Below are 27,938 nucleotides of genomic sequence, written 5' to 3'. Positions count from 1 at the left end.
CCAGCCTGCGTTTCTTCGGGTCAAGAAGCATGAAGGAGCGCCCGTGGGGGAGAGTCGGCTACGTCGCACGAGCAGCAACTGCGAACTTTGATCACATGGACGCTGTCGCCAGCACTGGCACGCGCTATCTCGATAGTCATCAGCAGACGGCTCGTATACCCTTCTACGTGCTGTACTCTCAAGGCCGCTTACTTGGCGTTGAGACGACAGACATGACGAAAACCGCTTCACTCCCTGGAGCGGCCGCATTCCCTTGCCCTGGCGTTTTGTAGAATTAACGCGAGATCGGGTCCAAAAGACTGAACTGATACTTTTACTTCGTATAAAGTTACAATTTGTGGTTATCGCATTCACTGCTTCGGCCTCGCGGCGAAACTGTGATTTGCTTCCTTTTGAAGCTACGAAGGCTTTGAAGCTACCCCTGTTTGCTCTCCGATGAACTCTGCTCTCTTCCTATCTCTTAGTGTTACCCCTATTAATCTTTGTTTCGTTGCATACAATGTTTTTTACGCGTAATGGTTAACAACGTCCTTGACTTCAATCACAGAGATTTTAAGAAAAATTAAAAATTGCCATTTTGAGCAAGCTATTTTCAAACTTGAGCGTTTTTTGCAAACGACGTAAGTTTCAGCACGATGTTGAAGTATGACGGTGTATGCGAAAACCACGACAAATATAACCACGTCGAAAGATTGACAAAAGCTAAAATATCAAAGTGAACATATGTACCGCTTTTTTTATACTCCGTTGAACTTGTCTACCGCAATGAATTACTGAAACACGGGCATTTTGTGCCATTTACGAGGTTCCTAATTTTTTTCTTCAAATTCCTTAAAAAGTGGTGTGCCACATCTCCTGCCATCGTGCAATCTATACAAAAACCGGTATGTTGAAAAATTCGTAAACAGGGGGTATGCTGGAGCCGACGGTTCGACACGTCTTCTTCGAGGCAAGACAAGTACGCTTGTCGAAATGTCTGTTCGAGCACCCACCCCCTGTTTACGGATTCTTCATGATACCTGTTTTCTGCGACTTTTAAACACAATTTAAAAATATAAAACCTACTGAAAGCGTGACAAAGATTCTGACAGCTGTCACTATAGTTCACTCACTTTTCATTCCCACCAGGATCTAATCGCATGTTCTGGCCAGTTGTCGGCCCATATAACCGAATTATTTTCCTAGACATTTCCACGCAACAGTTGCATACAATCAAACATTATAATACTGCCACGCCTACTTCTTGTTTTATTTTGATGTATTCGGGTTTGACCAGCAAGGACGGTTATCAACGCTCGATGCTGTCCGCGCCGGAGTGTTCGAGAAGCTTCGCGATTGTAGTAGATCGTTTTGTTGAGATTGCGCGCAGGACGCCAATAGTCTGGATTATTTCAGAGCTTGCGCGACCACCAGTGATAAGACTGGAAAGTTCTATGCGTGATGTATAATAGACGGCGCGTCCCAGCCATGAGCAGTTTTATCGACGGCCGACGCTCTGTTCGCCGCTATCAGTGTAATGTGTGTATTGCTGCAGTTTGACTTTCCTTTTCCCGGCCACAAGTTCGGCCAAATAAAGAGTTTCATCTTGGACACGCCGCCTGCTGCCTTCGTCGACGTCACGACCCCGTGACAATACTGTAGTTGCTCATTGAGGCTTGGCCTCCGTTTAGTAGGAATACGTCGCCGGCGATTACGTCAACGGTACGCTGCCAACGACCGACCACGGCTTCCTGCACGTACAGACAGCCCAATGATAGAATGTACCTCATGGTTTGCTCTCAGGGTTTGTCAACTGTTCACGCAAGAAGCCGCGGATACTCCATTGCAGAGACGTAGTTGTATTGCAGTAGAATATAAAGAGCGGCTAGATGGAATATTTGCATGGTTGATGCAGCGCTGAAAGGCGAAAACGTAGAACCAGAAAGCGCACGAACCAGAAGCATTGTTTTCTGTTGTTCTTGTTTTTTTAAAATAAATTTTCCAGTTGCGAGACAGCGCTCGTCCTGTGCTTTCTGGGTCGACGTCTTCATTTTCAGCTCTGCATCGACCATTTAATTGTATTGCTCGCTTTGCTCAGCAATCTTCTTTTTTACTGGGAGCAACGATGCCGTCAGGCCAGCGGACGCTGGTCAGGCATCAGGAAGAAACCCCGTTTATGGGTCAACTTAGGCGATATCGCCGTTTCTGCATTAAAGGGTCAGAAAACGGGCCCAGACTACATTTACAGCTCCGTAACCGGCTCGCCCATTCATGCAGAAGCCCTCAGCCATCACATTTCTCAAATATCACAGCGCTGCGCGGCGCAGACGCTCCATTCCGAAAAGCCATGCCTGCGCTCCTCTTTTGTGCCTGACCTGTTCTCATCTCCCGCTAACTGGCGTGATGTTGCCCATGGACAACGTTCGTAGCATCAGCCTCGTAGATTGGTCCTCTACAGTACGAAACTGCGCCCTGCCTCATGAGTGATGCGGTTTTAGCCAAGCAGTTTACTTAGCCGGTGCCTCTAGTTAGAGGTGTGCACGGGCTCCGGGTAGCCCGAAAGCCCGAGACCGACCCGGCCCGCGGGCCGGGCTCGGGCGGGCCAACGTATTTTAACCTCGGGCCCGGGCCGGGCTCGGGCTACCTGGAGTTTTATCGGGCCGGGCTCGGGCCCGGAGCAAAGCCCGACTCAAGCCCGAAATATAGAGAATGAGCGGGAATTGTTTTCCAGCACGCATACAGCGCCTTTTCCGCGACCGACCTTTACCGCTTTTCCTTTCCATTCGCTACTTTAAACAAAAGGGGAGCAGGTAAAGCACTGCCTCTGTTGCAACAAACAGAGAAGGACACGATGCACCTGAGCTAGTGACGGCGCCACGCGACTGTTCGCGTTAGATTTAAGGCCAAATCCCATATGAGTGAAAATGCACGCGACAGCGACGAGCGACTGATCGCCTTCGTGCAAGCTGACGCTTGCATGGGCATACCCCATACACGGGACGGCTTTGGCGAGCGAACTCTATTGTTGCTCGCATGAGGCCGTCTACTTGTAATGTGTAATCTGTGTAATAGGAACTGTTCGTCATGTGTCGTTTGATCATATTTGACATGCTCAATAAAATGTCAAATTACCTGAAAACGAGGTTTTGTTTTCGCAGCGAACCGTCAAAAAGCCGGGCCGGGCCGGGCCGGGCCCGGGATTGTGTTTTCGTACGTCGGGCCGGGCCGGGCGGGCTCGCAGCCCCTTGCCGTCGGGCTCGGGCGGGCCTTCGACAAAGTCAGCGGGCCCGGGCCGGGCTCGGGCTGGGAAATACGGCCCGTGCACAGCTCTACCTCTAGTGCCTCGCGCCACGCTTCCCACCGCGCAGCCTGCGAGCAAGTGACACAACCGGCACGTGGAGGAAGCCTTGCTCGATCGTTGGCTGCGCACCGATGACGCAATCGCTGGCGTCGGGTTACGTAACCGATGTGGGCGTAGTCGCGATGACGGACTACGCTTACCCTGTGAATACGTATTTTTGGGGCTAGTTGGTTGATACTCGCAGTGAAAGAGCGCCAGCGAAAACAGGAAGCCAGACGAAGAGGGACGACACGTTTCTCTTCCTCTGGTGCCGTTTTGCTACCCCACTGAGCAGCGAGAAGGTTGTTTGCAAAACCGAAACCAGCCGAAATGGCTCTTTTATCCCCCGTAACTTCCTTGTTAATGCACTTGTTCGCAAAATTCTTACGGCAGCACAGACACAAATGCGCATAGACACAAATGCTCGGCTTCTTCATCAAACATTTTTGTTTACTGGCTCTTGAAAAGAGCAAGACTTAGTAGCGCCAAATCCGCCGAGAGGCCGGCCAGATTTTCGCTGCGAAATCTCTCCATGTGGGTCGCTATTAACTCGCGTACAACTTTGTTTAGGTTGCATTTTATAAACCATTTTTGACTGTCCGCAACGCACGCGCAATGCACACACATAGTTGTCAACTAGACGGGTAACGCGAAGCGTTGTACGCTACATAGAACGTGCCTTCAAAGATAACCGCCCGGTATCAGCACAGATGGCCTAAGTACGCGCATGTAGATGACCTCGCAGGGATGAGAGGGCGACGTTGCCGCTTGAAGCACCCGATTTCCCCTCGTCCCATCGATCGGTGGCCACGGCATACCTTCGCCTGCAGGAGGCAAGATTGTCGACCTCCCGACTCTCCGTAGCTTCTCTACGCTCGTTCCTTTCGCAGTGACGTAGCGCGCTCGGGCCGCACCCTGCCCATTTTGTCCCTTGCTGGCCATCTCTCTCCACAAACGCGCTCCCAAGAAACTCTTGCGGAGAAGGGGCTCCATCCATCACGAGTAAATGGAGCCTCCTCGGTTTACCGCCTGCGACGTTCCCCTTGGGGAAACCGACGGGTGCGGTTACAGGGAGGAAAAAAAGCGCCTCTCCTCCCCATCACTCCGCGGACATCGATTGCCTGCTACGTACGGTTCCTTCGGCAGAAGGGCACGCAACTCTTTAATGGGCATGCAGTTGATTTTGCCTCGCAGCCTGAAGAAATACTGAACGAAAGGAGCGCAAGGCTTCATAAATTATCATGGAAGTACAAATAGAAGTAAGAACAGAAGAGCATAATTGATTGTTCATCTGAGATTAGATAACCCGACCAAGTGAATTTTCCTTTATTCGTGTATGTAAACCAAAGCTTTGAGCACGATTAAAGACGAACACCGACCGGTAAAGTTCATCAAATCAAAGACGAAACGGCCTTGATTTTATGAACATTCTTGGTCGGTGCTCGTTTTTAATTGTCCTGAAGGCTTTTCCCGGCAAGACGGGTTTCTGTCCGTCTTCATGAAAAATAAAAGTGACTCACCAAGCGAATGTGATATAACATCAGAATTGCCATCCCAAAGCATCGCGCAAACGTAGGGATCACGTGAATCGCAGCACCAGGATGTGAGACACGCGTAAGGTTCTGTCTAGCACAGCGTAATCAACGACGCCGGAAAAACACGCCATCAGATTGTTTACCACGACGCGCCAATCACGCTTAATAGATAAGAACAACCACGAGGTCCCGGTCACCATCCCCAATTTGGAGGAAGTTTCCTGTAGGCGCAGGTATTAGGCCTAGAACAACGATTTTGAAGTTAGCTTCCTGAAAAAATTTTGTTCGCCTGAAAAAATATATCCATAAACTTTGTCCGCAAAAGCACTTTTCCGCAAATTTCGCACTGTCTGAAATATGAGCGCACCTATGCAAAAGACTTGTTGACATTTATTCCCACGAAAGAACAAGTGAAATATAGTTGAACAGAATGCGTTGGCGGGCTAGTTGGTGAGAATCCATATTGTTTTTTTAGCGCAAAAAACGACGCCACCAGAAAGACGACGGAACACAGCGCTACTCTCAACTGACATGGTTTACTGCGTTACTCCACTCCTTATAGCAGCCAGATACCGGTAGGTCATGCGTCGTGCACCCTATGCGCACAACCACCACACCTTGGACACCTGAGCGCAATCATGAAAGTGGATCCGAAAAAACTGAATTCAGAGGGAAACAAGGTTATGGAAGCCACACTAATGCACTGCGACCCCAATGACTGAATGAAAAACGCTTCTGATAATTCTCGGGCGGTGGTGTCAGGACTCTTTTTTAAGATAGTGGTTATTCTAAGCAAGGCTTGACAATTGCATTTTTTGCAGTGTTGAGCTAAATGTGAGCCTGTATCAGTCGGCAGGGATCGCTCATGTTCTTGAAGGCGCTCATTCACACAGCGGCCTGATTGACCTACATACACTTTGCCACAAGAGAGTGGACTCTTGTAGACCACCCCTACGCTGCACTCGACAAACTTCTGGTGTCTCGTTTCACATTGCGGCTTTTTGTTTTCTTTTCAAACACGCCTGCACAACATAGACAGTTTCTTTTTTCCTTAATGTTAGCCTAATGCCTCTACTTTGATAAAATCTGTCTTACTACAGGGTAAAAAATGTAAATTCTCAGCCCAGTTCCTCGCCCTTTACGGCAGACTGTCCTTATTTTTTCCCAATATTTATTTTTGTCCTTTCTCTCTAATTTTTTGCCACCAATATTCTAACCGTCTCTTACTTATTTCAATCGCCGGTGTGTTCAGCTTTCCATTGTTGTTCCTCAAACGCAAGGCTTCCTGTAGGCTCGTGTCCAAACGTACACCTGGGTGGATATCTCCACATTCAGTCAGAACATGCTCCGTCGCAGCATGTGCATTGTTCTTCTTTACTGAATCTCGCTTTATAACTACGCGTTCTAAGGCAACTCGATCTCGCTTCAAACTGTAAAGCGCTTTCCCTTGAATTATCGTAAACTGCCTCTCTCCTTATTTTATTTTTGCCCTTTTGGTAGTTACTTAAAGCCGGTTTTTTTCTCCATAGCTGCCATCCAGTAAATCCTCCGCCTCTCTGACTTTTCGCTTAACGCTCTTTGTTGACATATTACTTACACTACCAGCCATATATTTAGTGGTGAGCCTCCTAGTTCTTTTTCTCCACTGTGTGTCCACGCTCTTCCTATACAAGTAACGGAACACCTTCTCTGCCCATCTACTCTCCTTCATATTTCTTAGCCTTTCTTCGAACCTTATTTTGCTCTGAGCCTCCCTCACTTCAAAGCCTGTCCAACCCATATCACCCTTTACAGCCTCATTCGTCGTCTTCCCGTGAGCACCCAACGCAAGGCGTGCCACAATTCTTTGATTAACATCCATTCCCGATTGCACCTCTGCCCTCATGCACACCACTGAGTTCCCAAAAGTACGCCTCGGAACCATTACATCTTTCCACCGTCCGCATCTCAAGCGCCTTTTCTAATGTTGTGGCCTCCGTAAGGAATTCGTTGACACTGTTGGGCGGCTTTCGAACAAGTCTCGCAAACAGCTCTTGCTTGCCTCCTCGCATTAGGAACCGGAGGTTCTTCTCCTCTGACATGGCGGGGTCGGCGTGACGGAAGAGGCGGTCATTTCTTCGGTGTACATCCCGACGTTCTCATTTGGGAGCTGTACAGGGCTTTCCAGAAAGGTTTCCACCCTTTCCTTACGCACTACACTTGTGAGGGTTCCGAGGAATGAGGTGCGAAATAGATCCAAGGTTGTCAGGGTCGCCTCTGTTCTCGAACCAGGTCCTGGCTCCAGCTTCAAGGGCGAAGTATACGTGTCGAAGCTTCTCGTCTTAGTCCCAGTTATTGAATTGGGCAACCCGGTCGTATTTTTCTAACCAGCTTTCCGGATCTTCACATAGTGATCCGCGGAAGGGCTGATTCAGCACGACTCTTTGAGGTGACACAGCAGCCGGCATGGTCCCTGTCGTCTTTGTGGTCGTGGCGCCTGACTTCTCAGGCAGCGATGCGTATTGTGGTGGCAGTCCTTGTAGTCTGCGGCTAGCTCCACTCTCCATGATGGTGTCGGTTTCTTCTTCGCAACTTGGGCTGGGTTCACGGCTTGACGGGGGCGTCCGGAACATGAACAAACAGCACCTCCACCAGATGTCACGGGGCCGTGACGTGGACGAAGGCAGCAGTCGGCGTGTCCAAGATACAACATTATTTGGGCAAAGTTGTGGCCGGGAAACGGAAAGTCAAACTACAGCAATACATACTGCACACCGATAGCGGCGAACAGATCGTCGGCTGTAGATAATCTGATGATCGCTGGTACGCGCCGTCTTATATATCACGCATCGAACTTCCCAGCCTTATCACAGGTGGTTGTGCAATCTTTGGAATAATCTTGACTGTTCGCGTCATGTGTGCAATCTTAACAAACTGATCTACTACAGTGTGGAACGTTCCTAGATATTCTAGCACGGTACGCGCAAGGCAGTAGTAACACCGGTAAGGGGGCGGTAACATAAAACATAGAAATAAAGTGTGAGGGTGATCAACTGGGCGTGTTGGTATTGCATGATTCGGAATATTAGGCGCGAAGTGGACACGGACGGATATCCGTCCGTGTCCACTTCGCGCCTAATATTCCTAATCATAGAAATAAAGGAGCGCGTGTGGCAATATGTATATTTTTTTTTCAGGCGAACAAATTTTTTTTCACAAAACTAACATAAGAACCGTTGTTCTGGGTCTAATACCTGCGCCTACAGTAAATTTAATCGAAATCGGGTATCGTGACCGGGACCTCGTTCTGATCTGGACACACCCTACAGTCCCTTATAACCTCAGAGTAAATACAAGCTCAACCCCCAGAGCTGCGGCGCTCCCGCCATTCATGTCTGCAAGAGAGAGTGGTGCTAGGTGAGTTCTGTTCACCACTCAAGTACTTGCTGGTTGCTACCGTAAGTATGCGCATGCTAATGATTATTACCTTGTCGCCCCTGCTTAAAATGTTACGTTTGGCTGAGCAGTGGTGTCACAATCTTTGCTGATATTTAGCAGGAGGTTCATGTTTTGAAGTCAAAACCAGTGACACTAACATGCCTCTGTACCTACCTGAAATATGTCATGTCATAGAAATTAGCAAATGATGCGGCTGGATCAATGCAAGTTCAGCTGTGTGCGGAGCTTACATTTATTCTTAGGCTGTAGCTGACTGTAGTTCGCTTGATAAGACGAAACACTATAGCAATTTCTTTCGTGGGAAATGTAGGTCTTTAGAACAATGATGGAATACATGGGTAAGCAGTAAAGGGAAATACTAATGCTATATTTTTTGCAGCTGGTTTGCATTTCTTGTTGTTAGCCTAGTGGTATACAGTGAACGAGTGTGCTGAGTAGACTCTTACCCGAACTATCCTCTAGAAATATTGCTGTGATTGCCCGTGCATCCTTTTGACATCCGTGCCTCCTTAAAATGTGCGTCCTTTCCACATCGTAAAAAAAGAGGAAGGCAATTTATTGTGTACGCCTATGTGGCTAGGTACTCACATAGATGTCTGCAGCGGATAATATTAATTGTTGGGGTTTTACGCCCCAACACCTGGATATGATTATGAGGGACATCGTGATGGAGGGCTGCGGAAATTTTGACCATCTGGATTTCATTAACGTGCACCTAAATGTAAGTACGTGGGCCTCTATCATCTCGCCTCCATCGAAATGCGGCCGGCGGGTCAACGTGGCCCTGTACTTTCTGCTGCCACGTTATACCTACAAACTTCTTAATCTCATCTACCCACCTCATTTTCTGTCTTCCTCTCACGCGTTTGCCATCTCTTGGAATCCAGTCAGTTACCCTTAATGAGCACCGGTTATCCTGCCGACGTGCTACGTGCCCAGCCCATATCCATTTCTTCTTCTTGATTTCAACTATGATATCCTTAATCCCCGTTTGTTCCCTGACCCACTCTGCTCTCTTCCTGTCTCTTAAGGTTACATCTATCATTTTCCTTTCCATCGCTCGCTGTGTCGTCCTCAATTTAGAGTACACTTACGCTCTGTACGCTTACAATCATGCTGCATAACGTTGCATCAAGATTCGTCATCGCTTCGTTGCCACAAAGAAACCTAAACGGAGTCCATCGCGCTGTTTCCACCTGCGCTGCATTATAGGCGAACGTGACGTACTGTAGAATGTCACCCCAATTTTACGACGTCTATGTATGCATACTAGAGCACTGCACGGGCCGTGATTTTCGGCCCGGGCCCGGCCCGGGCCCGGAACTCTTTCAAGTTTACCCGCCCGAGCCCGGCCCGGTGATTCAATACGCGACCCGAGCCCGGCCCGAACCAGAGAAAAAATTTCGTCTACCCGGCCCGGCCCGGCCCGACGGCAGATCAGGCCCGACAGAGGCCCGAGCCAATAATATAGGTGGTGTTGCCAGAACATAGAATCTACAGCAAAGTGTTTTAAGTAGCAAATATCTACGCTTTGTTGGCGCATATTTCGCTAAATATTCTACTTGAACCTACGGTAATTTTGTTTAAAAAGGGGCTCACGGTGGAAAGAGTTGAATGGACGTACTGGGCACAATGAACGTTTTTTCGGCAATGGTATACTATAACTTTTTTTTTCTTTTTTTGCTAATGCAATGGGGATCGTCAAGAGCGTTTTATAGCAGATATTGCAGCAAGAAAAGTGATTTGCAACATGAGTTCAGTTTCGATAGCAAGTGCATAAAAACAGAGGAGACAGAGAACACAACGCTCTCATTGCGCTCTTTACCGAAACTTAAAACATGTTCTAACGACAAAGCCAATCATGCACCCTTCTGGATATGTAACACATGCCTTCAGCATGGTAGTATCTAGCCATAGCAAGATGGAGGAAGAAAGTCAAGTTTATTACCTTGCCCTATGTACACTAACCTAGATAAAAATTATAACAAACCGTGTGCACCACGCGTACATTTAGAAATACGTATAGACAGCCGAATTTGTGGTAGCATTCCCAATTCATATATCGTATATATTTCATATATCACTACTGCTACTATACACAATCCTTAATTAAGCGTTTTGTGGCATATTTTATAGTTCATTTATTCACGTGTTATTGTGCAAAAAATCAAATTATATGGGGATTCCGGCTTTAAGCACGCCATCCACCGTTGTATTACACATCCTGCCACGCTAGAGTTTCTCGCACTGCATGCGCTAGCCGCAGGGGTGCACATCTGCCTTGCGAAATGTGAAGGCGTCGGCAGCAGTTGTTCTGAACTTCCACCACTGTAGCAAATTTAGGATGTCTTTGTGGACCTCTGCAGAATGAACGTAGCTGTGCAGCTGATCCCTTCATTTCTATCGTTCCCGCACGTCGTGACACTCTTTAGTATCTCCTATAAAACTCCTCTTTGAGGGCTTCTGCTTGCAGTTTTCAACAGTGTATGTTATGCACGGCTTGCACCGCGCTCTTTTTTTTCTTCCGTATCATAATGCTCTATGCCTTCCTAACGATGTTGTACTGGCAGTAGGTGACCACTGCACTACACGGGTAGGACTGGCAGGAGGTGGACGAAGTGATGTCGATCTATTTTTGGTGTTCGTTACAGTTTGGTAATAAAGGCGCGAATAAGCTTCTCGACGCTTACTCATTGGATGCCTATGGCTCGTGGTAAAGGGACATCCCCCGGCACGGAATTCGTAATTGTCTTTTTTCAAGTCTGATATTTCGTCAAGCGAATATATTTTGCCTCACGCCTTATGCTGTTTGAACCTATGCTATTTCTGCACATTCCAACGGTGTTGAGGCAGTGTAATGTAGCTCTCACACTATACATGTATAGCGCAGGGGACCCAAACACGCTGCCCGTGGGCCTCTCCCTAAGGGCCCGCGGCTCGCACATGACTGTCTTCGTCCCAATTTTATAAGTATGTTCTTAACCTACACAGACATGACAGGTCTAAAGCTTTTTTGTCGAGAGGCATCCCCTGCGGCCACCATGTGTTGATACCTAACCGTGAAACAAAACTCTATATTTAAAAATCGGCGTCCTGATTTTAGTCCTGTTGAAGTTAGGTATCGATATGTTGTTGGAATCCTGCAGATAAATACCCTTCAGAAACGACCCATATGTCATATATAGGAAAGCTCTTCTTTTAAATGGCAACGTTAGCTGACATTTGGTACGACCTAGCCCCCCCCCCCCCCCCCCCGCGCGCGCTTTTACCTGCGTTACTGTCCTGGCCCTTGTGGGAGTAAATTTTCGTGAATGCGGCCCGTTAGCTGAGGTGGGTTTGAGACCCCTGATATAGCGGAAAAAGGCGAAAGTTCAAATTTTAACAAATTGGGCACACCAAGCAAGCTGCACGTCCATCTCGCTAAACCTCCTTGATCTCGCGTCACATGACCACTGGGGGCCGTGACGAAGCCACGGAAAAAGAATGTCTCTGTATAGGAATTCTATTTAACGAGACTCCACGCAGTCATTTCCTTTTAATGGAGGGCTGGCAACATCAAAAACGTTTCTGCGCTTTGGAGCTCTATGATCGCTCTTGCGATAAGTTACAAGCATATATTTATTATATTACATTTATTACGGCGATTACAGAATAACATTTGGGATATAAAATCATAACGAATGCAAATAAAGCACAGAATAACGGCATGTTAACTATATAAGCACCTGGTATATCTACTTTTAGCTCGCCCGTTTAAGATAAATCAAGTAGCCCCATATGCAAGGAGCAAAAGAAGTTCAGTACTTGTCTCTAAGAAAATTTTTGTAAATAGCTTACCCCACATAAAAAAAGCGTTTTTTTTCGAGAGAAAAAGTGAACCATATACGTATGCATGCACAACGTATGTGGAACAAACATGAAGGGCCACAAGAAAGCAAAAACAATTTCTCTATTATCAGTAAATTACCCTTTCGCAATTCCTAAATCACCACGCTCGCCGGGACAAGACTCTTGGTAAGTGAGAAAATGCGCAAAAAGGTATATGCGGGTGGCGACGCCCCCTTTAGGTTCGCGCAGCAGACACCATGACATTTTAGATTCTGACGGCGTTATTGGGGCCTACGTAGTTCCTAATCACTAAAAATGAAGCACATTGACCTCTGAGGGGGCCATAGACTTAACATACGAAGTTTCAGGAAATTTTATAGAGCCAATATGCCCAAATACGACAAATACAGTTTGAATTCCGTGGCGTCACCCTCGAAGATTTCGGCACGAAATTTAAAAAGTGGACTTTTGATCTTGATTTTCTCGTCTGATAATAAACTTATGATGGTGAAATAAATGACATACGAGTTCTTAGACTTCACTTTATCAGTCTAAACCGATTCAGTGCTTCACTATAGTGTCCATTTAAGAACCCAGCAAAGTCCAAGCCCGGCCCGACCCGAGCCCGCCACCTCAAACCCGGGCCCGGCCCTAAGCCCGGAGCTTTAGGCCCGGGCCCGGCCCGGGCCCGCCGCGAGAACTACTTTACCCGGCCCGGCCCGGCCCGTGGGCCGGGCCGGGCCCGGGTTTCCGGGTAGGCCCGAGCCCGTGCAGTGCTCTAATGCATACTCAGCATACCGGCAATTGTCGTGTTGAGGCGTTCTGTTAAGCCATTAGTTTGGGGGTTTTCTGATGAGCCGTGCCGCTGAGCTCACGCACTGTCTTCAGGAGCGTGGACGTAAAAGGAGTATATGTGTCCATTAATATTACTGGCTGAGCAACTAGCCTTAAAACTGTTTTCAAAGAATTGCGCTGCTTCTACTGCAGTCCCGCTTGATAAAACCTCTGCTTCTGCGTAGCATGTTAGAAAATTTGTAGTTGCTTTTAACCACTTATTTCCAGTATTCGAAGTCGAAAGGGCTCATAGAAGGTCAATTCCGATTTGGGCAAAAGGCACCGTGAGCGCTTAGACTAGTTGCACCAATCTAGATGGGTTTAAAGGTGGCGAGTTCCGTCGTTGGCAATCAAGATGTGTGCGCACGTAATGTTTCACAATGGCTGGAAGCCTCAGTCAGTAATATTTCTGTTTGGTCATTGTGCGCGTTTATCAGAGTTTACCGGACGTCCGCTCATCGTAGCAAGTTTACACTATGTCCTGACGGAGGGACGTCATGAAAACGATTGCTGGTTCCTCTGAAAGGAAAGTTCTTATATGGGACATCATTGCGCAAGCCGAATGGTGACAGGCTTCTTGCAAATTTCCTGGGAACGCTTGTCTTTAGGCCTTTGAAAAGAAAACAATAAGGGGAAGCAACTCGCTGTGTTCCCTCTGCTTACACAAAATTGTGTCTGTGTCGACTACCTCTAAAAAAGCCACGTCATCATCTTCTGTGACACAGTCTTGGTTTATCGGTGACATTGATAAGCAATCGGCGCAGAATGCTGTCGTCCCGACTTTTACACGACCATCATGTAGAATTGTCGAAGGTGTAAGCTCCACCGTGCTAGCCGAGCCGATGGGTCCTTCTAGTTGGTCAGCCAGCGAAGAGACTGATGGTCGCTGACAACGCGGAAGGTACGGCCGTAAATATATGGAGGAAACTTCATAACTGCTTACACGACAACCAGACATTACTTTTGCCGCTGTGAAGTAATTAGACTCAGCACGGCAAAGTGTCCTACTTGCGTATGGGATCACTCGCTCGGCTGAGCCTTGCCACTGGACGAGAACAGTGCCTAGACTTACGCTCCTGGTATCTGTGTGGGCCATGCACGGAGCGTCCCCGTCAAAATGAGCAAGCGCACGTAATGTCCGTAGGCGCCGTCGGAGATGGTCGAATTCTGCTTGTTCTTTGTCGCCCCGAGGGTACACAACTTGAACAGAAAGTGTGTGTTTCCGAACTTTACAGCTAAACTCTCGTCATTGAACCGTCAGACTATTTGTTTTCTTTGTTTAGTTTTTACGTTCATGCATTTACTTATTTAAAGTTCTTTCTTTATCCTGGCTGCGTTACACAGACAAATGGAGCAGCCAGGGTGCTCATTCTGTTGACTGCCACTCAAGTGCACCAAGAAAACTGGTTGGTTGTCATGTAATGAAAACGTATGGTCTAGAAGCCCACTAACAGGATAGTGTTTGAACTTGGGCCTCCTGCCAAGGTACTAGGTAGACCACGATTCATTAGACATAGTGTCACAGTAACGACCTTCAAACCTGAATCGTCCGTCGGAAGAATCCGTCAGACACGGCGCTGACTAACGCCGACTTGTTTGTTATCTTACTGAGACTTTATACAGATAACAAAGGCAGCCTCAACAGGAGAATGGAAACACACAAGGGCGCAAAGAAAAGGAACCTTGCGGGCATGGGGCTCTTGTGGCAAGTTGGGTAGAAAGGTAGGCAGCAAGCTGAGAACTACTAGGACTGTCACTTACCTTCGGAGTAATCCGTTCTGCGCTGTACCTGCAGATAAAGAAGGCGGCCTTTCTGTACTTTTTGTAAAAGCATATAGGTGTAAATCTACTGACGCTTTAACACAGCTTTCGCAAAGACTGACCCTGTGCCACTTCCAGGGTTAAAGTAATGGCACTACGCTTGTATCACGATCTGAAAATAGATGAACTAGCTCGCTCGAATGATAAGAAAGAAGCTTTGTCCCTTAACATGTTATTTAGCTCTAAGATACATAAAGTCGGTTCTCCGTTTCCTGTTAGTGTCTGAAAAGGGCAGCTGGCAGAGGGTGGTTACCAGTTTTATAATAGCAAAGCTTTAAAATTCTTACTCTTGAGGCTTATTCCTTTCCTAATTAGCAAAACGGACCACGTGAATACGTTCCTTAGGCACACCCGTAACAATGACCTTAGTGTGACGGTAAAGCCCCATGCTACTCCCACCCGTACAATGAACTAATGTAGTGCAGTCATGATGAGGAGACGAACACATAACATTGCCCTTTCAGAAGGCCAATGTTTAGTGCAAATATATATAAAAAAAAGAAGTGGTTTGAGAGCTTACATACACACTTTAATGCACGTGATCGTAGTACAAGAAAGGCTCCACGCGGCTCTGGCAGAATGTATGGTAAACGATACTTTGCAGTTCTACGAACGTCAATAGAACAGTTCATAAATGTCAGCAGAGTGTACTATCGGCATCAAATGAAGCCCGAACAGTGGTAGGCATTCTTACGTGATCGTCAATGAAAAGTTCTTCCGAAGCCTTGAAGATAGTTTACAAAAGTTCGGTGTAAATTGTGACAAATACCTTCATAAACTTCGGGAGGACATTCGCACTAACTTGAACATACGCTTCAGCAGCGCACCATGAGAGCGTTCATTATAAAATTCAGCACACCGGCAGAATATTCAACAGCCCTTCAAGTAGGCTTTTTCCTTCACTATTTTAGGAATTGCTAAGCACCCGTTGAATTTTTGGACGGAGGCACGTTTGCTGGTCATGCGATCTAAGAAGGAACAAGTCTCTGCTCGCGTTCAAAGCGGCACACAGCAAAAATGGTAAAAATACTCGTTGTCTTGATATGCACTCGGTTCGTCCGCGCAGCACTGTGCTATATATTTCATTGCGACCATTGCAATAAACCAGTCCCTGTCTTCTCTCATGTGTTCGTCTTTCTTAACGCAAAAATCGAGGTGTTAGGGTAAAAAGAAGCATTGTGTCGTATTATGTTCGAACTATAGTTGACATATCATGTGCACACACGGCACTGTTCAGCATCTGTGATACTTTTTAATACAAGATATTCTTTGTGCGTATCATTAAGATGTCGCTGTGCATCTTTTTCCACCTTCATAGTCGTGCACACTAGTTCGTTTCGTTGTTCACCAGAGGGCACTCTTCGAAAATGTAACGCATTGTCTGCTTTACTATGCATTTTCACTTTCTCATCTGTTTGTGCACAGTTTAATGACAAACGAAACACCATTGAAGAACTTGCTGTAGGTCCCTTAGTGTTGCCCTAAAGCTCATGTTTTCTTCTTTTTATTTCGAGCAATTCTCGAAATAGTTAATTTCTCGACTGTCGGTCTACTTTTACATCAAGCCATTGTCATAAAATTTTGTTATCTTCTATGAGGGCTATTGCACTTTCATAAGTTCTGTTTGTCATTTATTGAATAGAAGCTCCCCTTGTTCGCCAGGATTAAAACTACGTTGTTACGCATCGGACATCAGATAAATGCACAGTGGTACCTCTGACGACGTGCGATAACCAGCATCTTTTCAAACAGGAGAATCTTCAAAGCAGTTGGGAGCACCTCTAAAGACATTTTGGAGTACTCCGGAGTATATACGAGTACATTGTTTGAGACACCAAATGTATTTTTGAGCACTTAGTCTCGATAATTATCATAGACCGCATTTCCCTGCGGTAGAGCTGCGCCGCCTCAAAATGCAAGCAAAAGCTAAATATGAGGATCTTTTAAGTTCCACAAAAAAGAAAACAATCCTACTCTATTTGTTCGCTACACATTAATGGAGACGTTGGCTTTGACATCTTCGGAATGGTGGTTTTGTTCGACGTCTTGTGGACAAGGTACTGATATTATGGTCGCGGTGGTGCCTGGCCCGAGCCGGGGTATTCCCGGCTCGGGCCACTAGAGGTCGCACTCGAGGTCCGATACTCGAGGTCGGACTCAACGCGAACCGCGGACGAACTCCTGCTTCTTTCTCGTCTCTAGCGGCTCCGATGTCATTGATGACAGATGCATCTTATGGCATCTAGGAAACAGCCTATACCCTGTTTCCGGTTTTCGAGAAGCCGTGCCGGCGGGTCTATGCGCGGGACGAGCGCGGCGCTGGCTCATCTACCAAGTGAAATTTTGGCGCCGGCTGAAGATGATGCATATGAATGAAGTATTTATTAATAAATACTTCATTTATCAAGTGAATAGAAGATAATACCGAGAGGATGGCGGCGCACGTGGACGTACGTCCAATGGAAAAATTGCGGCCCTACAGTGTTCTCTTATGCCTGTCATTCGATGTTCATATTACGCAAAAGGAAAATATCCAGTGTAGAAGAATACACATACTAGGAAAACAGATTAGGTATTGCTCGAAGAAACAAACAGCAAAAAGCGTGCTTAACGAAACGCAAGACAAATGTGTCCATAATAAAGCATATAAAGCACGTGGAAATTCGTTATGGTTCCTTCGTTTCCACGGGAAATCTCGGCTTCGTGCTTCGTCGAAAATCTGAAGTACTGAACAGACTAGAGATCGATGAAAAGGCTGTTGGAAAGTGAGCGATGGGAGAGGGGACTGCAGAAACAGTGCTGCAGACGGAGAGTGACTTGTGCTGGGCGTGCTTCGAACGGATGCCCTAAGTATTGTCGACATCCGAGACAAGTGAGGGATATGAGGGAAGATAATATCAGTGCTAAGGTTTCTAGCTGTCCATATAGAAGAAAAAAAAGATGGTTTATCCCTCCGTCATAGGAATCGGAATAACACGAAAGTAAAGCGTGCCCTTACAGAATTAACTGAATGTTTACTGTACATTGATATAACAGAGTTTGTACAATGTATATTGATGTCTGGCATCTATAGCACCGTTTAACGTGGATGCACCCACTTTGATGATTGGTGGTACATCCCCATTCCGACGACTAACGTCCATGTTAAATGAGTAAACAAATCCCTGCGGTAGCTATAGTAGTTAACGGTGAAAGCGTAATCAGAGAACGAGGTATGATAGCCAGAAGAGCGTCGCATATTGGACGCAGAACTTGTTCGCCATCCCGCGGCATGTTAAAATGTGATTGAACGCCACGGCCGCCGCCCCGGTAGCCCGGCCGCGATTTTTCTCGGGGCGAGCGCGTGAGCGGGGAACGCGGTGTTACAGCTAGGTGAGGCAGGCGCGCGTCGCAGAGCTATTTTGGTTTGGATTAGAGTGATGCTATGAGCGAGGCCGACGCTTTTATGACGCTTTAAAGTGCCTTGACGCTTGGGCTAAGATCGCCACCTCGCGGTGTGTTAAGGCACTGACAAAATTGAACTTCCATTGAAAACGCGCCGAATGGGACGGACGGGTAACGCGTTGCAGGTGCTAATCGCGGAGGCCGCAGTAATGACGAATTACTTTATTTTACCGCTCCCAGAGGGCAACAACAACCCGCCGACCGGGAGAGTGGTAGATATAAAAGGCGTGTTTGTAAAGACGCTAGAGTCTGTGACCGTGGCGCAGTGGATAGCATGCCCGACATCTGTTGTTGCGGACCGAGCGGTCGTTGGTTCGATGCCCGTTGACGGAACTTTTTTTCTTTGCCATCTGACCGTGTAACTTTTTTCTACGTCATTTCCGTGACGGTACTACGTCACTAAAGTGTTGGTGGACCCCGGCATAAAACACTTTCGTGTTAAAAATGTATGCACAAAGAAGCGAGAAAGGATGCGGAGGTATTGAACCAACAGCGAGGACAACCAATAAGGAAAAAGGAATACAAACAATTGACGTAGAAGGAGAGTGTATACAGCCAGTACACATGGTGCAAAAAGGCAGCGATCAAAACACATCAAACTTATCTCAAATATCGAAGAGCGCGCAGCATCAATGTCGTTAAAGAAACTCAAACTGCAGCTAATTGCTCTTCTAAGTATTACCGGAATCTCGGCGAAAGAGAGAAAAGCGACTGGCCCTCGTTACTCCAGAGTAGACGTAAGCATAAAATGAGCATCGTCAAAACAGATTAGTTGGAGATTACACTAGCCACGATCTTCTGCATGGTCGCAAGGGCAGTCTACGCCACACTACACAGTGCGCATGTCTATGTGGACGTCATTGTTTGCTGTCACTCGGCGAGGGCGAGATAAATCTCAGGCTTTCCCTAGCCTATTTGTCATTCCAATATATATATATATATATATATATATATATATATATATATATATATATATATATATATATATATATATATACAGGAGTAATCGTATGGTCCCTTCTCTGCATCTGAAACGTCGCTGCTCGAAATGATAAACAAAATGGCAGGGCACTAGAAGTTATAGCTTCGGTCACAGTGTGAAAGAAACATTAAGAACTGTCGAGCAATATTTCTTTGTGGTTTGTTCGGGCCTTCACTTGCGGCACCGTACCAAGACCAGATTTATTTTTGTTTTTTAACTTTTGGTTGATTGCCCAGGTGTCTCGTTTGGCTCTCGCAACGATATCCGCGTGATCTCGTTTCAGGGTAACGGCGTTGGCTTTTGGCCCAAGGTCACTCGAAGGTCGGGAGCATTTCGCGCTTAACACCATTGTAAGGGAGAATTAATCTGCCCATAATGAGAAGAGTTGTGCAGTCTGTGAAGATTGTATGAAAACTGTACACGATAGCTTCCATGTTGCATTATTCGAGTGCAGGTAAATCAAAGCGTAGCGACGCAGTCCGAGACTATGATATGCATGAATATTAAAGGAAATGTACAACATTTGGAAACCGTGACAATTTCCTTGAGTATTACGGGCGCAAAAGCAGAAAACCAAAACTAATCATAGAACAATCGATTCAGGGCCGCTCATTTGTTACCACGAACTGTGGGTCCCTAATGCGGAAAAGACGCACAGAATGAAGTTCAGTATAACGGCTGATGGGGTCGGCGGGGCGGCAGCCACCACCCTGTTTCATAGCAGGCGCACAAATTACACATCCCTCAGGTTCTGGGGGGGGGGGGGGGGATCGAAACCAGAATGTGATTATGAGGCATGCCGTAGCGGGAGACCACGTGTCCATTCTGACCGGCTGGGGCTCACACCTAAATCACCTAAGTACGCGGTTCTTCTTGCGTTTCGTCCCGATCGACATGCAACCCAACATCCTAGCTCGGCTCTTTGAGAGTTGAAGGTATGCAATCATTTCCAGAATTTTCATCCAATCAATTTTACCAGGCATGAATCCACGTTTCCTACCGATTACAAAATTCAGTGTGCATGACATCACAACACCCCGTGTCATACGCAGCAATATGCTCGAATCAACGCAATCTCCAGATATATGGATGAGATTGATCACCTTAGTTACGTTTTCAAGGCTGTGTTTAAGTACATAGGTCTGTATTGTGTGCTACGTGCATCATGGAGACATTCAAAACTTCTTGAACACGGGGTGTCACTATGGGCCAAGCATCGTTTAGTGGCGCTGCTGCTCTTGACAGGTAGCGCCATATCTGGCATAAAAATACAAACTGGGTGCAAGCAACGCGGGGTTTTTCTTCTCTCCAGCGCGCCGCCGCTCGCTTCTGTGCACGTGCAAAGCTCTCGCGGTGCACTTGCGGCGCCTCAGAATGTACCTCTTGCAGTGCGGCTTCAAAAGGATCTTCAAGCTTGACTGGCATTTCCGTAAAGCGAACTTGATAAAAGGAGAAAGGCTCGTCAATCATGTTAACGGTGTAGAGCAGACGGTCGACGACAACGACGCCCGACCCAACGCGAGATGCATTTCTCAAGTCGCGATTACACCGTGTAGGGCGTATACCTCGAGGTAAGTCTCATTCTGTCATGTTAAAGATGAATAATGGTCCACATGCACTCCGAAATGAAGCCGTACACGCTATCGATGTTCTGCGGTGTGAACTACGAATCATATGATTGTTGTTTTGATATGGCATGCTTACAGTAGCAGCCGTGTACTTTCGTGAACAAACGTTTGCGGCGTGAGAAAAAAAGAAATTTCTGAGAAGGTTAGAGTCAAGTCTTCCATGCCTCTGGAGAATCACCCGCCGATTAACAGGCGAGGAAGCTAGCTCAGCTTTAACCACCAGGGGCGTAGCCAGAAATTTTTTTCGGTGGGGGGGGGGGGGTTCAACCATACTTTATGTATGTTCGTGCGTGCGTTTGTATGTGTGCATGTATATATACGCAAGCAAAACTGAAAAATTTCGGGGAGGGGGGAGGGTTGAACCCCCCAACCTCCCCCCCCCCCCTGGGCTACGCCCCTGTTAACTACTGTGAAGCAAGATGAACTGCTCGCCTCGTTTTTTCGGCTCTCGCGTCATGCTCGCACTCTCTTTTATGAGGATATCGACTTGACAGGCGTATAAAACCTGCTGCGCGAACGCGGCTAGAAAATTGCACAAAGTCAGAAGGTGGTTACTTCAAGGTTGCAATTGCAAAGCATGTATTAAGTGCCAGTTACATTTAGAGGCTTAAATATATATCACGATAATAAAGTGACAAAAACAAAACAAACCTTCAGAACGATGTCAAAGTTTGCTGAAAATGCACTGACGTCCGCTCCGGCGTGGTAAAGCAGCCTTTCCGACGCGTCATTGTCAGGCGCTGAACTTCTGACAACGTGCCCAGTTCAGTTGAATTCAACCAACCGCGCAACGCTAACGGTATAACGCGAGTGTGAACGTTCAACAACGACGGGTAGGTCTCACGACACACGGGGTATCAAAACATAAAGTTGTTTCACCTACAACCGTAACTGGGCTTTCACAATGCGAGAAGACAGCGAGTAATCATTACTGTAGTCGCTGCGTGCATGCACCGCGTTACGTACCGATTCAGGTAGTCGAAACGAACGGAAGCGATGAACTCAGACAGCCAAAATAGAAGGCGAGACAGCGCTGTCAGCTATTCACGCTTGCCGCCTTTATTTCTCGTGCGACACGCCCGGGAACCGATACAGTTTCACACGTGAATCGCGTGCCTTGGTGTTGTCTGCACTGTAATGGCGGGCCACGACACCGCAATACTTTGGACCTCGCTTGCGCTTCCGCGGGGTCGCTTCTGCTAACCTGGAAATGCAGCTTCGCACATCAAGCCTCTCGGTTCAGCGTGCCAAGCTGTCGGCACGGCCTCCCAGTTCCCCGCACAGACTGAGCAGCGCGCGCGCGCGCGTGTTCCCGGTGCCGACAAACAGGTTGAGTCGGCTGCGCTTGCACCCAGTTGCGCCAGAGCTTCTCTCCAGAGCCGCAGCGCGGCGCTGTCGTTGCGCCGCAAACATGAGCTTGGGTTCCCTATAGAGTGTTGTCATATCTTCAAGCTTCCATCTTGATATATGCATCCTGTAGTATTCTAGGCGAAATTGGTTCATAGCGCTGTTCATGACAAACACTGAAAACCGGGTAGTATTACGAACTTTCTGGGATTTCCTCACGACACACGTGATTTCGCCCCGCAAGCGTAGTCGTCTACACGGGCGGCTGATCTCGTGGCGCTACACCAACGCAGCATGATTCGTGCTGACCGAAGAAGCCGACGTGGGCGGTGTCCTTGAAGTGATCAGCTTTACACAAGGCTACTACGGCGTCCCCGGCTGGCTCGTAGCGCCAATGTTAAAATATTCGTGCGCCATGATTAATGACTGCAATGCATACTTCGATGGAAAACGATGAGCGAATAAAATGGACACTTCGCGAGAGTGGGATTTGCGCATGTTTCACTCCTATGGAGTGTCCCTTTTCATTCGCGCACCCTTTAACTTCCAGGTAATATGCATTACATACTGCGCCAGCAACGAGTTCTATTGTAATGCTGACGTTATCGTGCTAACAGCAACATGGCGAAAGAGAGATATAACAAACCCCCAAGTCCTTCTGTGTGAAAGCTAATATGATGTTTACCGAAGTGATCGAACAGCTACAACAGTTAGTTAGAACAGTTACCTCACTGAACACGCTATTCTTCGTCTAAAGCTCGAGAAGTATGAAGCTCCGTAGAACATCCCACGAGCTTCATTCATTCGTACCTTCTTACACACAGAAGAGAACATGTCTATATCAGCCCTGCAAAGTCTACCAGGCGGCTTGCAAAACAAGGAGTCCCCCCAGTGAAGCGCACCGAGGCCACTATTGTTTATATATACAATAACGACATCGTACACAAGACAGATAAAGCACAGTTTGTCGCATACGCTGACGATACCACAGTATTTATTTCAGGAACAGTTGGAAGCGAGCTCGAACAAACAACCAAGGATGTTTAAAGTGCATAAGACGTTAGGCACACATGAATAACCTAGTAATAATATCAGGAAAAACAAAAGCATTTTTTTATCAACCCAAAGGGGAAAAAATTTACACAACCATTGTATGATCGTCTATACCAGGGGTTGGCAACCTGCGGCCCTCGGCTCCCCTTATAGCATCTTATCTGAAGGCGACATGGCAGTTTTGACCTCAAATGGGGTTCTTAGACAGGAACAAAGAAAGATCGCTTCCACTCTGCGTTGTCCTCCATCTTCTCACTTAGACAGATAACGTCTTCACTTCCTTTCTTTGCACAGGTCCCAAAAAAGGGAAATTGAATTGAACTAAACACAACTTTATTCTAACGATCGCGTCCCGCAAAAACGAGGGAAGAAAGATTCTTCGTGGAAATACTAGGTCAGAGAAGGACCTTCATAAAATGAAAAAAGAAACTCGTAGCCGACATGCTCGCAGACGTTAACGCTCTTGAGCTGAAACACAACCTTTTCCAACAGCAGGCTAGTGAGTCTAATTTTTGTCACGTCCCTTGCTGCAAAAGTTTCATGGGTGCTACGAGCGCAGCGCTTCCCACAAAAAAAAAACTGTCAAATATTATGGGGTTTAGAGAGGGAGTTCGAAGTTAGGTTCTTTGATTTACGAAAGCATTCCAGTAGCATGGATTTTTTTATGAATCCTTTTAAGGGGGGAATACGTAACAGTTGGAACAGGCTGATATGCAGACAGACCATAAGCTGAAAGATGCATTTGATACGAAAGACACTGTGGATCACAAAGTGATGCGACGGGCCTCACAGACTCAAAGTTTTCGAGTTTGAAGAAACTAGCAGCAGCCCCTCGGCAGTAAAAGCATGAGAATGAAGTTCATCAAATCAAACTTGCTTTCCCGACTAACCGATGAACAACTCCACGAACTTCTGCGCCTGTCAGTGAGCAACCTTGATTAAAGTTCTGCGCATTATTGTCAGTTCGCAGAAGTTTTTTCCTGCTAAGCACCCCCCCCCCCCCGTCCCCCGCTCCGCTGTGCTGTGCGGCCCCCGCCGTGTCGGCTTCATGAAACTCGGCCCTCCGCCTCAAAAGGTTGCCGAACCCTGGTCTATACAATCATGTGACAGAATTTGTAAGCAATGTAAAACTCTTGATGTTACATTTCTCGAGCATTTGACTTGAAATTAACATACAGAATACATTCGATATCAAATGTCTAGCGCTGTTGGCGTCGTATCAAGGGTGGGGCACATGCTTCCTTCTTAGGCTGAAATTCTTCTTTATAATTTCCTTGTATGTACTCATTTGGAGTATTGCAGTGTTGTGTGGTGTACAACTAGTTTTACAAATCTCAAAAAGTTGCATATGCTCCAGAAAGAGCTGTCAGGTGCATCGCAAATGTACGTACCTGTATTCTACCGTTGGCCTTTTTCCTAAATGCGACAATATGCCTATGCTGTGTTTATTTGACTACAGGTTAACATTTATGTGCAGGTGCTTTCTACGTAATAAAGAATCCTATATGCTCTCTTTAGGAAACCTGAAGGAAAATCGGTCTATTAAGGATACCAGATTCAAGGAACAGTGGGCTGTGCCCACCCCTAGGCCAAACGGTTGTAAGCAGTTTTTGAGTTATACAGACTCTAAGCGATTCAATAAACTTTTGAACGATGGCTTTGATCCCCTTGTTGCGTCTAGTAAAAAGATTATGTGTTATTGCATGAATGAACTTCCACTCCATTTTTGTTTACATTTGTGATTTGATATAGCACATGCGTTTCTTATCTTTGCAACCTAAGCCACATATGTGTATGCCGATTCAGCTTCATATGCGCGTCAAGTATGTATTAATGAATTGTTTTTATTAGCTCAAATGTAACCACTGCATCTTAATGACATAATAATAATATCTGGTGTTTAACGTCCCAAAATCATGATATGATTATGACAAATTTTGGAGCATTATCAACACCAACAATTTATCGCATAACATTTTTTTTTTAATTTCGAGAGTTTGTCCAACGGCATACATAGTTAAATATACAGGTAGATTCCGGCTTCCGCTATATACATCAACAATGCTCATTTCACAGTGTAATCCTGATGGCTCAAGGGTACCAGCTCAGCAGCGCTCTGACTTAATGAATTCTTACCTTTCCTGAGTCTTTACTAATGAGCCGCCTGGCAATATCCCCTCCGCCTCCAGGTATGACTTTCCCCAGATGCCATCCATCACCATAAATGCTGAAGGTATCCTAAAAATTATAAACCAACTGAAAACATCGAGTGCCCCTGGTTCTGATAACATACCGGCAAAGATACTAAAATCCACTGGAGCTATTACTAGCCACATTCTGCAAATCATATTCTCTCGGTCCTTTTCCGAAGGCGCCATACCTGCGGACAGGAGGGTAGCCAAGGTGACCCCGGTATTCAAATCTGGTGACCGTTCTAGTCCATCTAATTATCGTCCTATTTCGCTGACATGCACTGCCTGCAAAATCCACGAGCGCATTAGTTATTCGCATGTTGCCCACCACCTCGATAATAACGGGTTTTTCTACAAAAATCAACACAACTTCCTGACCTGGTTTGTCCTGCGAAACTCAGCTTTTCGAATTCACTACCGACATCCAATTAAACTTAGATTCTCTATTTCGAACTGACGTCATTTACATAGACTTCTCGAAAGCCTTCGATCGCGTCGCTCATCAACGACTAATAAACAATCTCTGCACTCTGAACTTGGGCTCTTTAACCCTGTCATGGATCCGATGCTATCTAGCACATCGATCTCAGTTCACTGACATTGCCGGTCTTCACTCCACTGCTGCTCCCGTTAAATCCGGTGTCCCTCAGGGGTCAGTACTCGGCCCCTTACTCTTCCTTATATATGTGAACGATCTACCTTCAGGAATTTCATCATCCATTCGATTATTTGCGGACGATTGCGTCCTTTATCGCCGACTAACCACCCGTGACGATCACGAAATTCTACAAAATGACCTATCCTTAGTTGAAAACTGGTGTTCACTCTGGATGATGCAGACCAATGTTTCCAAATGCAAAGTCATGCGCGTACGAGGGCGGTCCGATAAGTACTTAGCCTCACCGCGAGAGCGCGACGCTATCGCACGAGACATATACTGACGTTGAGTACGCTCCTTAGTACACATGCAAAGGTCCAGTCGAATCGGGCTCGCGGTTTTGTTTTGGCCGCTTGAGGAAGCGGGTGATTTTCGTGTGCCCGTTAAAAATGGAAAAAGAGCAATATCGGTCGGTGATTCGATTCTTGTTTTTGGAAGGGAAATCGCGCAGCGAAATCAAAGAGCGACTGGATGCCGTCTACGGCGTGTCTTCTCCTTCGATGGCGACTGTCAGAAATTGGTTCAACGAGTTTAAACGTGGTCGCACGTCGGTTTTTGATGAGCCTCGCCCAGGGGCCGCGCAAACGGCTACCACGGCCGATAACGTGGCAAAAATCCACGACCTCGCAATGGCAGACCGCCGAGTGAAGGTGCGCGAGATAGCTGAGACTGTAGGCATCTCAAAAGACCGCGTGGGTAATATCCTGCATGGACTTTTGGGCATGAGAAAGCTATCGGCGCGATGGGTGCCGCGTTTGCTCACTCCGGACAACAAGCGCGTCTGTGAGACCACTTCAGAGCAGTGTTTGAAGCTGTTTAAACGTAATCCGAAAGAGTTGCTGCGTCGTTTTGTGACCATCGACGAAACATGGATCCACTGGTACACACCAGAGACCAAAGAACAGTCGAAACAGTGGACTGCACCCGGAGAACCTGCTCCGAAGAAGACGAAGACTGTCGCATCGGCCGGAAAGGTGATGGCCACCATTTTCTGGGATTCTGAAGGTGTGATCTTCGTCGACTACCTTGAGAAGGGCAAAACAGTGACAGGACCCTACTACGCGGAATTACTGGGCCGATTCGATGCCGAATTGCAGAAAAAACGGCCACATTTGGTGAAGAAAAAGGTACTCTTTCACCATGACAACGTGCCAGCTCAGACCTGCGCCGTCGCCACGGCCAAGTTGGTCGAACTGGGCTACGAAGTGGTGCCCCATCCGGCGTATTGTCCAAGTTTGGTCCCGAGTGATTTCTTCTTGTTCCCAACTTGAAAAATCACCCGCCGGACAAAAATTTGAGTCGAATTAAAAAGTTATCGCCGCCACAGAAGCCTACTTTGCAGCTCAGGAGAAAACGTATTTTTCTGACGGGAAAAAGAAGTTGGAGGGTCGCTGGGTCAAGTGTATAGAGTTGAAAGGGGACTATGTTGAGAAATAAATCGACACCATTCCAAAATTTTTGTTTTTCTTTTGAAGGCTAAGTACTTATCGGACCGCCCTCGTATCTCGCAAGCAGTCTACCTCGGAATACAATTTTAACTCAACGAACTTGGCATATGTCGACAGTTACCGATACCTTGGCGTGCTTATTTTTAACACTCTCTCGTGGTCGGATCACATCACACAGTTAGTAGCTGACGCATCAATGACGCTTGGTTACATCCGAAGAACTCTATGCCTATCCCCTCCTACAGTCCGTAAAATTGCGTACGTAACCTTCGTTCGTACGAAACTCGAATACGCGTCTTTCATTTGGAGCCCACATGTGATTAGTCTGTTGGAATCCGTTCAGAATAGGGCTGCCCGGTTTATTACGTCCAATTACGATCACTCATCAAGCATAACTTTTATTAAAGAGTC

At 46.8% G+C, this 27,938-nt stretch overlaps 2 protein-coding genes across 4 annotated transcripts in view; one reads left to right on the top strand and one right to left on the bottom strand.

Annotated features, from left to right (window-relative positions):
• LOC119382249 (pseudouridine-5'-phosphate glycosidase) overlaps positions 1-27,938 on the top strand; it is a gene marked incomplete in the record, with an annotated part of 1,023,505 nt that overhangs the window by 746,615 nt on the left and 248,952 nt on the right.
• The window catches only part of LOC119384112 (CD151 antigen), a 367,764-nt gene that overhangs the window by 276,590 nt on the left and 63,236 nt on the right, over positions 1-27,938 (bottom strand). For 2 of the 3 annotated variants that reach the window (XM_037652406.2, XM_049412774.1), the window contains exon 2: positions 14,716-14,743. The exons of the other annotated variant lie outside the window; for it this stretch is intronic. The gene's annotated coding sequence lies outside the window, so the exon portion shown is untranslated. The remainder of the gene's footprint in view (positions 1-14,715; positions 14,744-27,938) is intronic. 3 annotated transcript variants of the gene reach the window in all.

This window comes from Rhipicephalus sanguineus, chromosome 2 (genome assembly GCF_013339695.2).
Source record: "Rhipicephalus sanguineus isolate Rsan-2018 chromosome 2, BIME_Rsan_1.4, whole genome shotgun sequence".
Lineage (NCBI taxonomy): Eukaryota > Metazoa > Arthropoda > Arachnida > Ixodida > Ixodidae > Rhipicephalus > Rhipicephalus sanguineus.
This window is presented reverse-complemented; position numbering and strand designations above follow the sequence as displayed.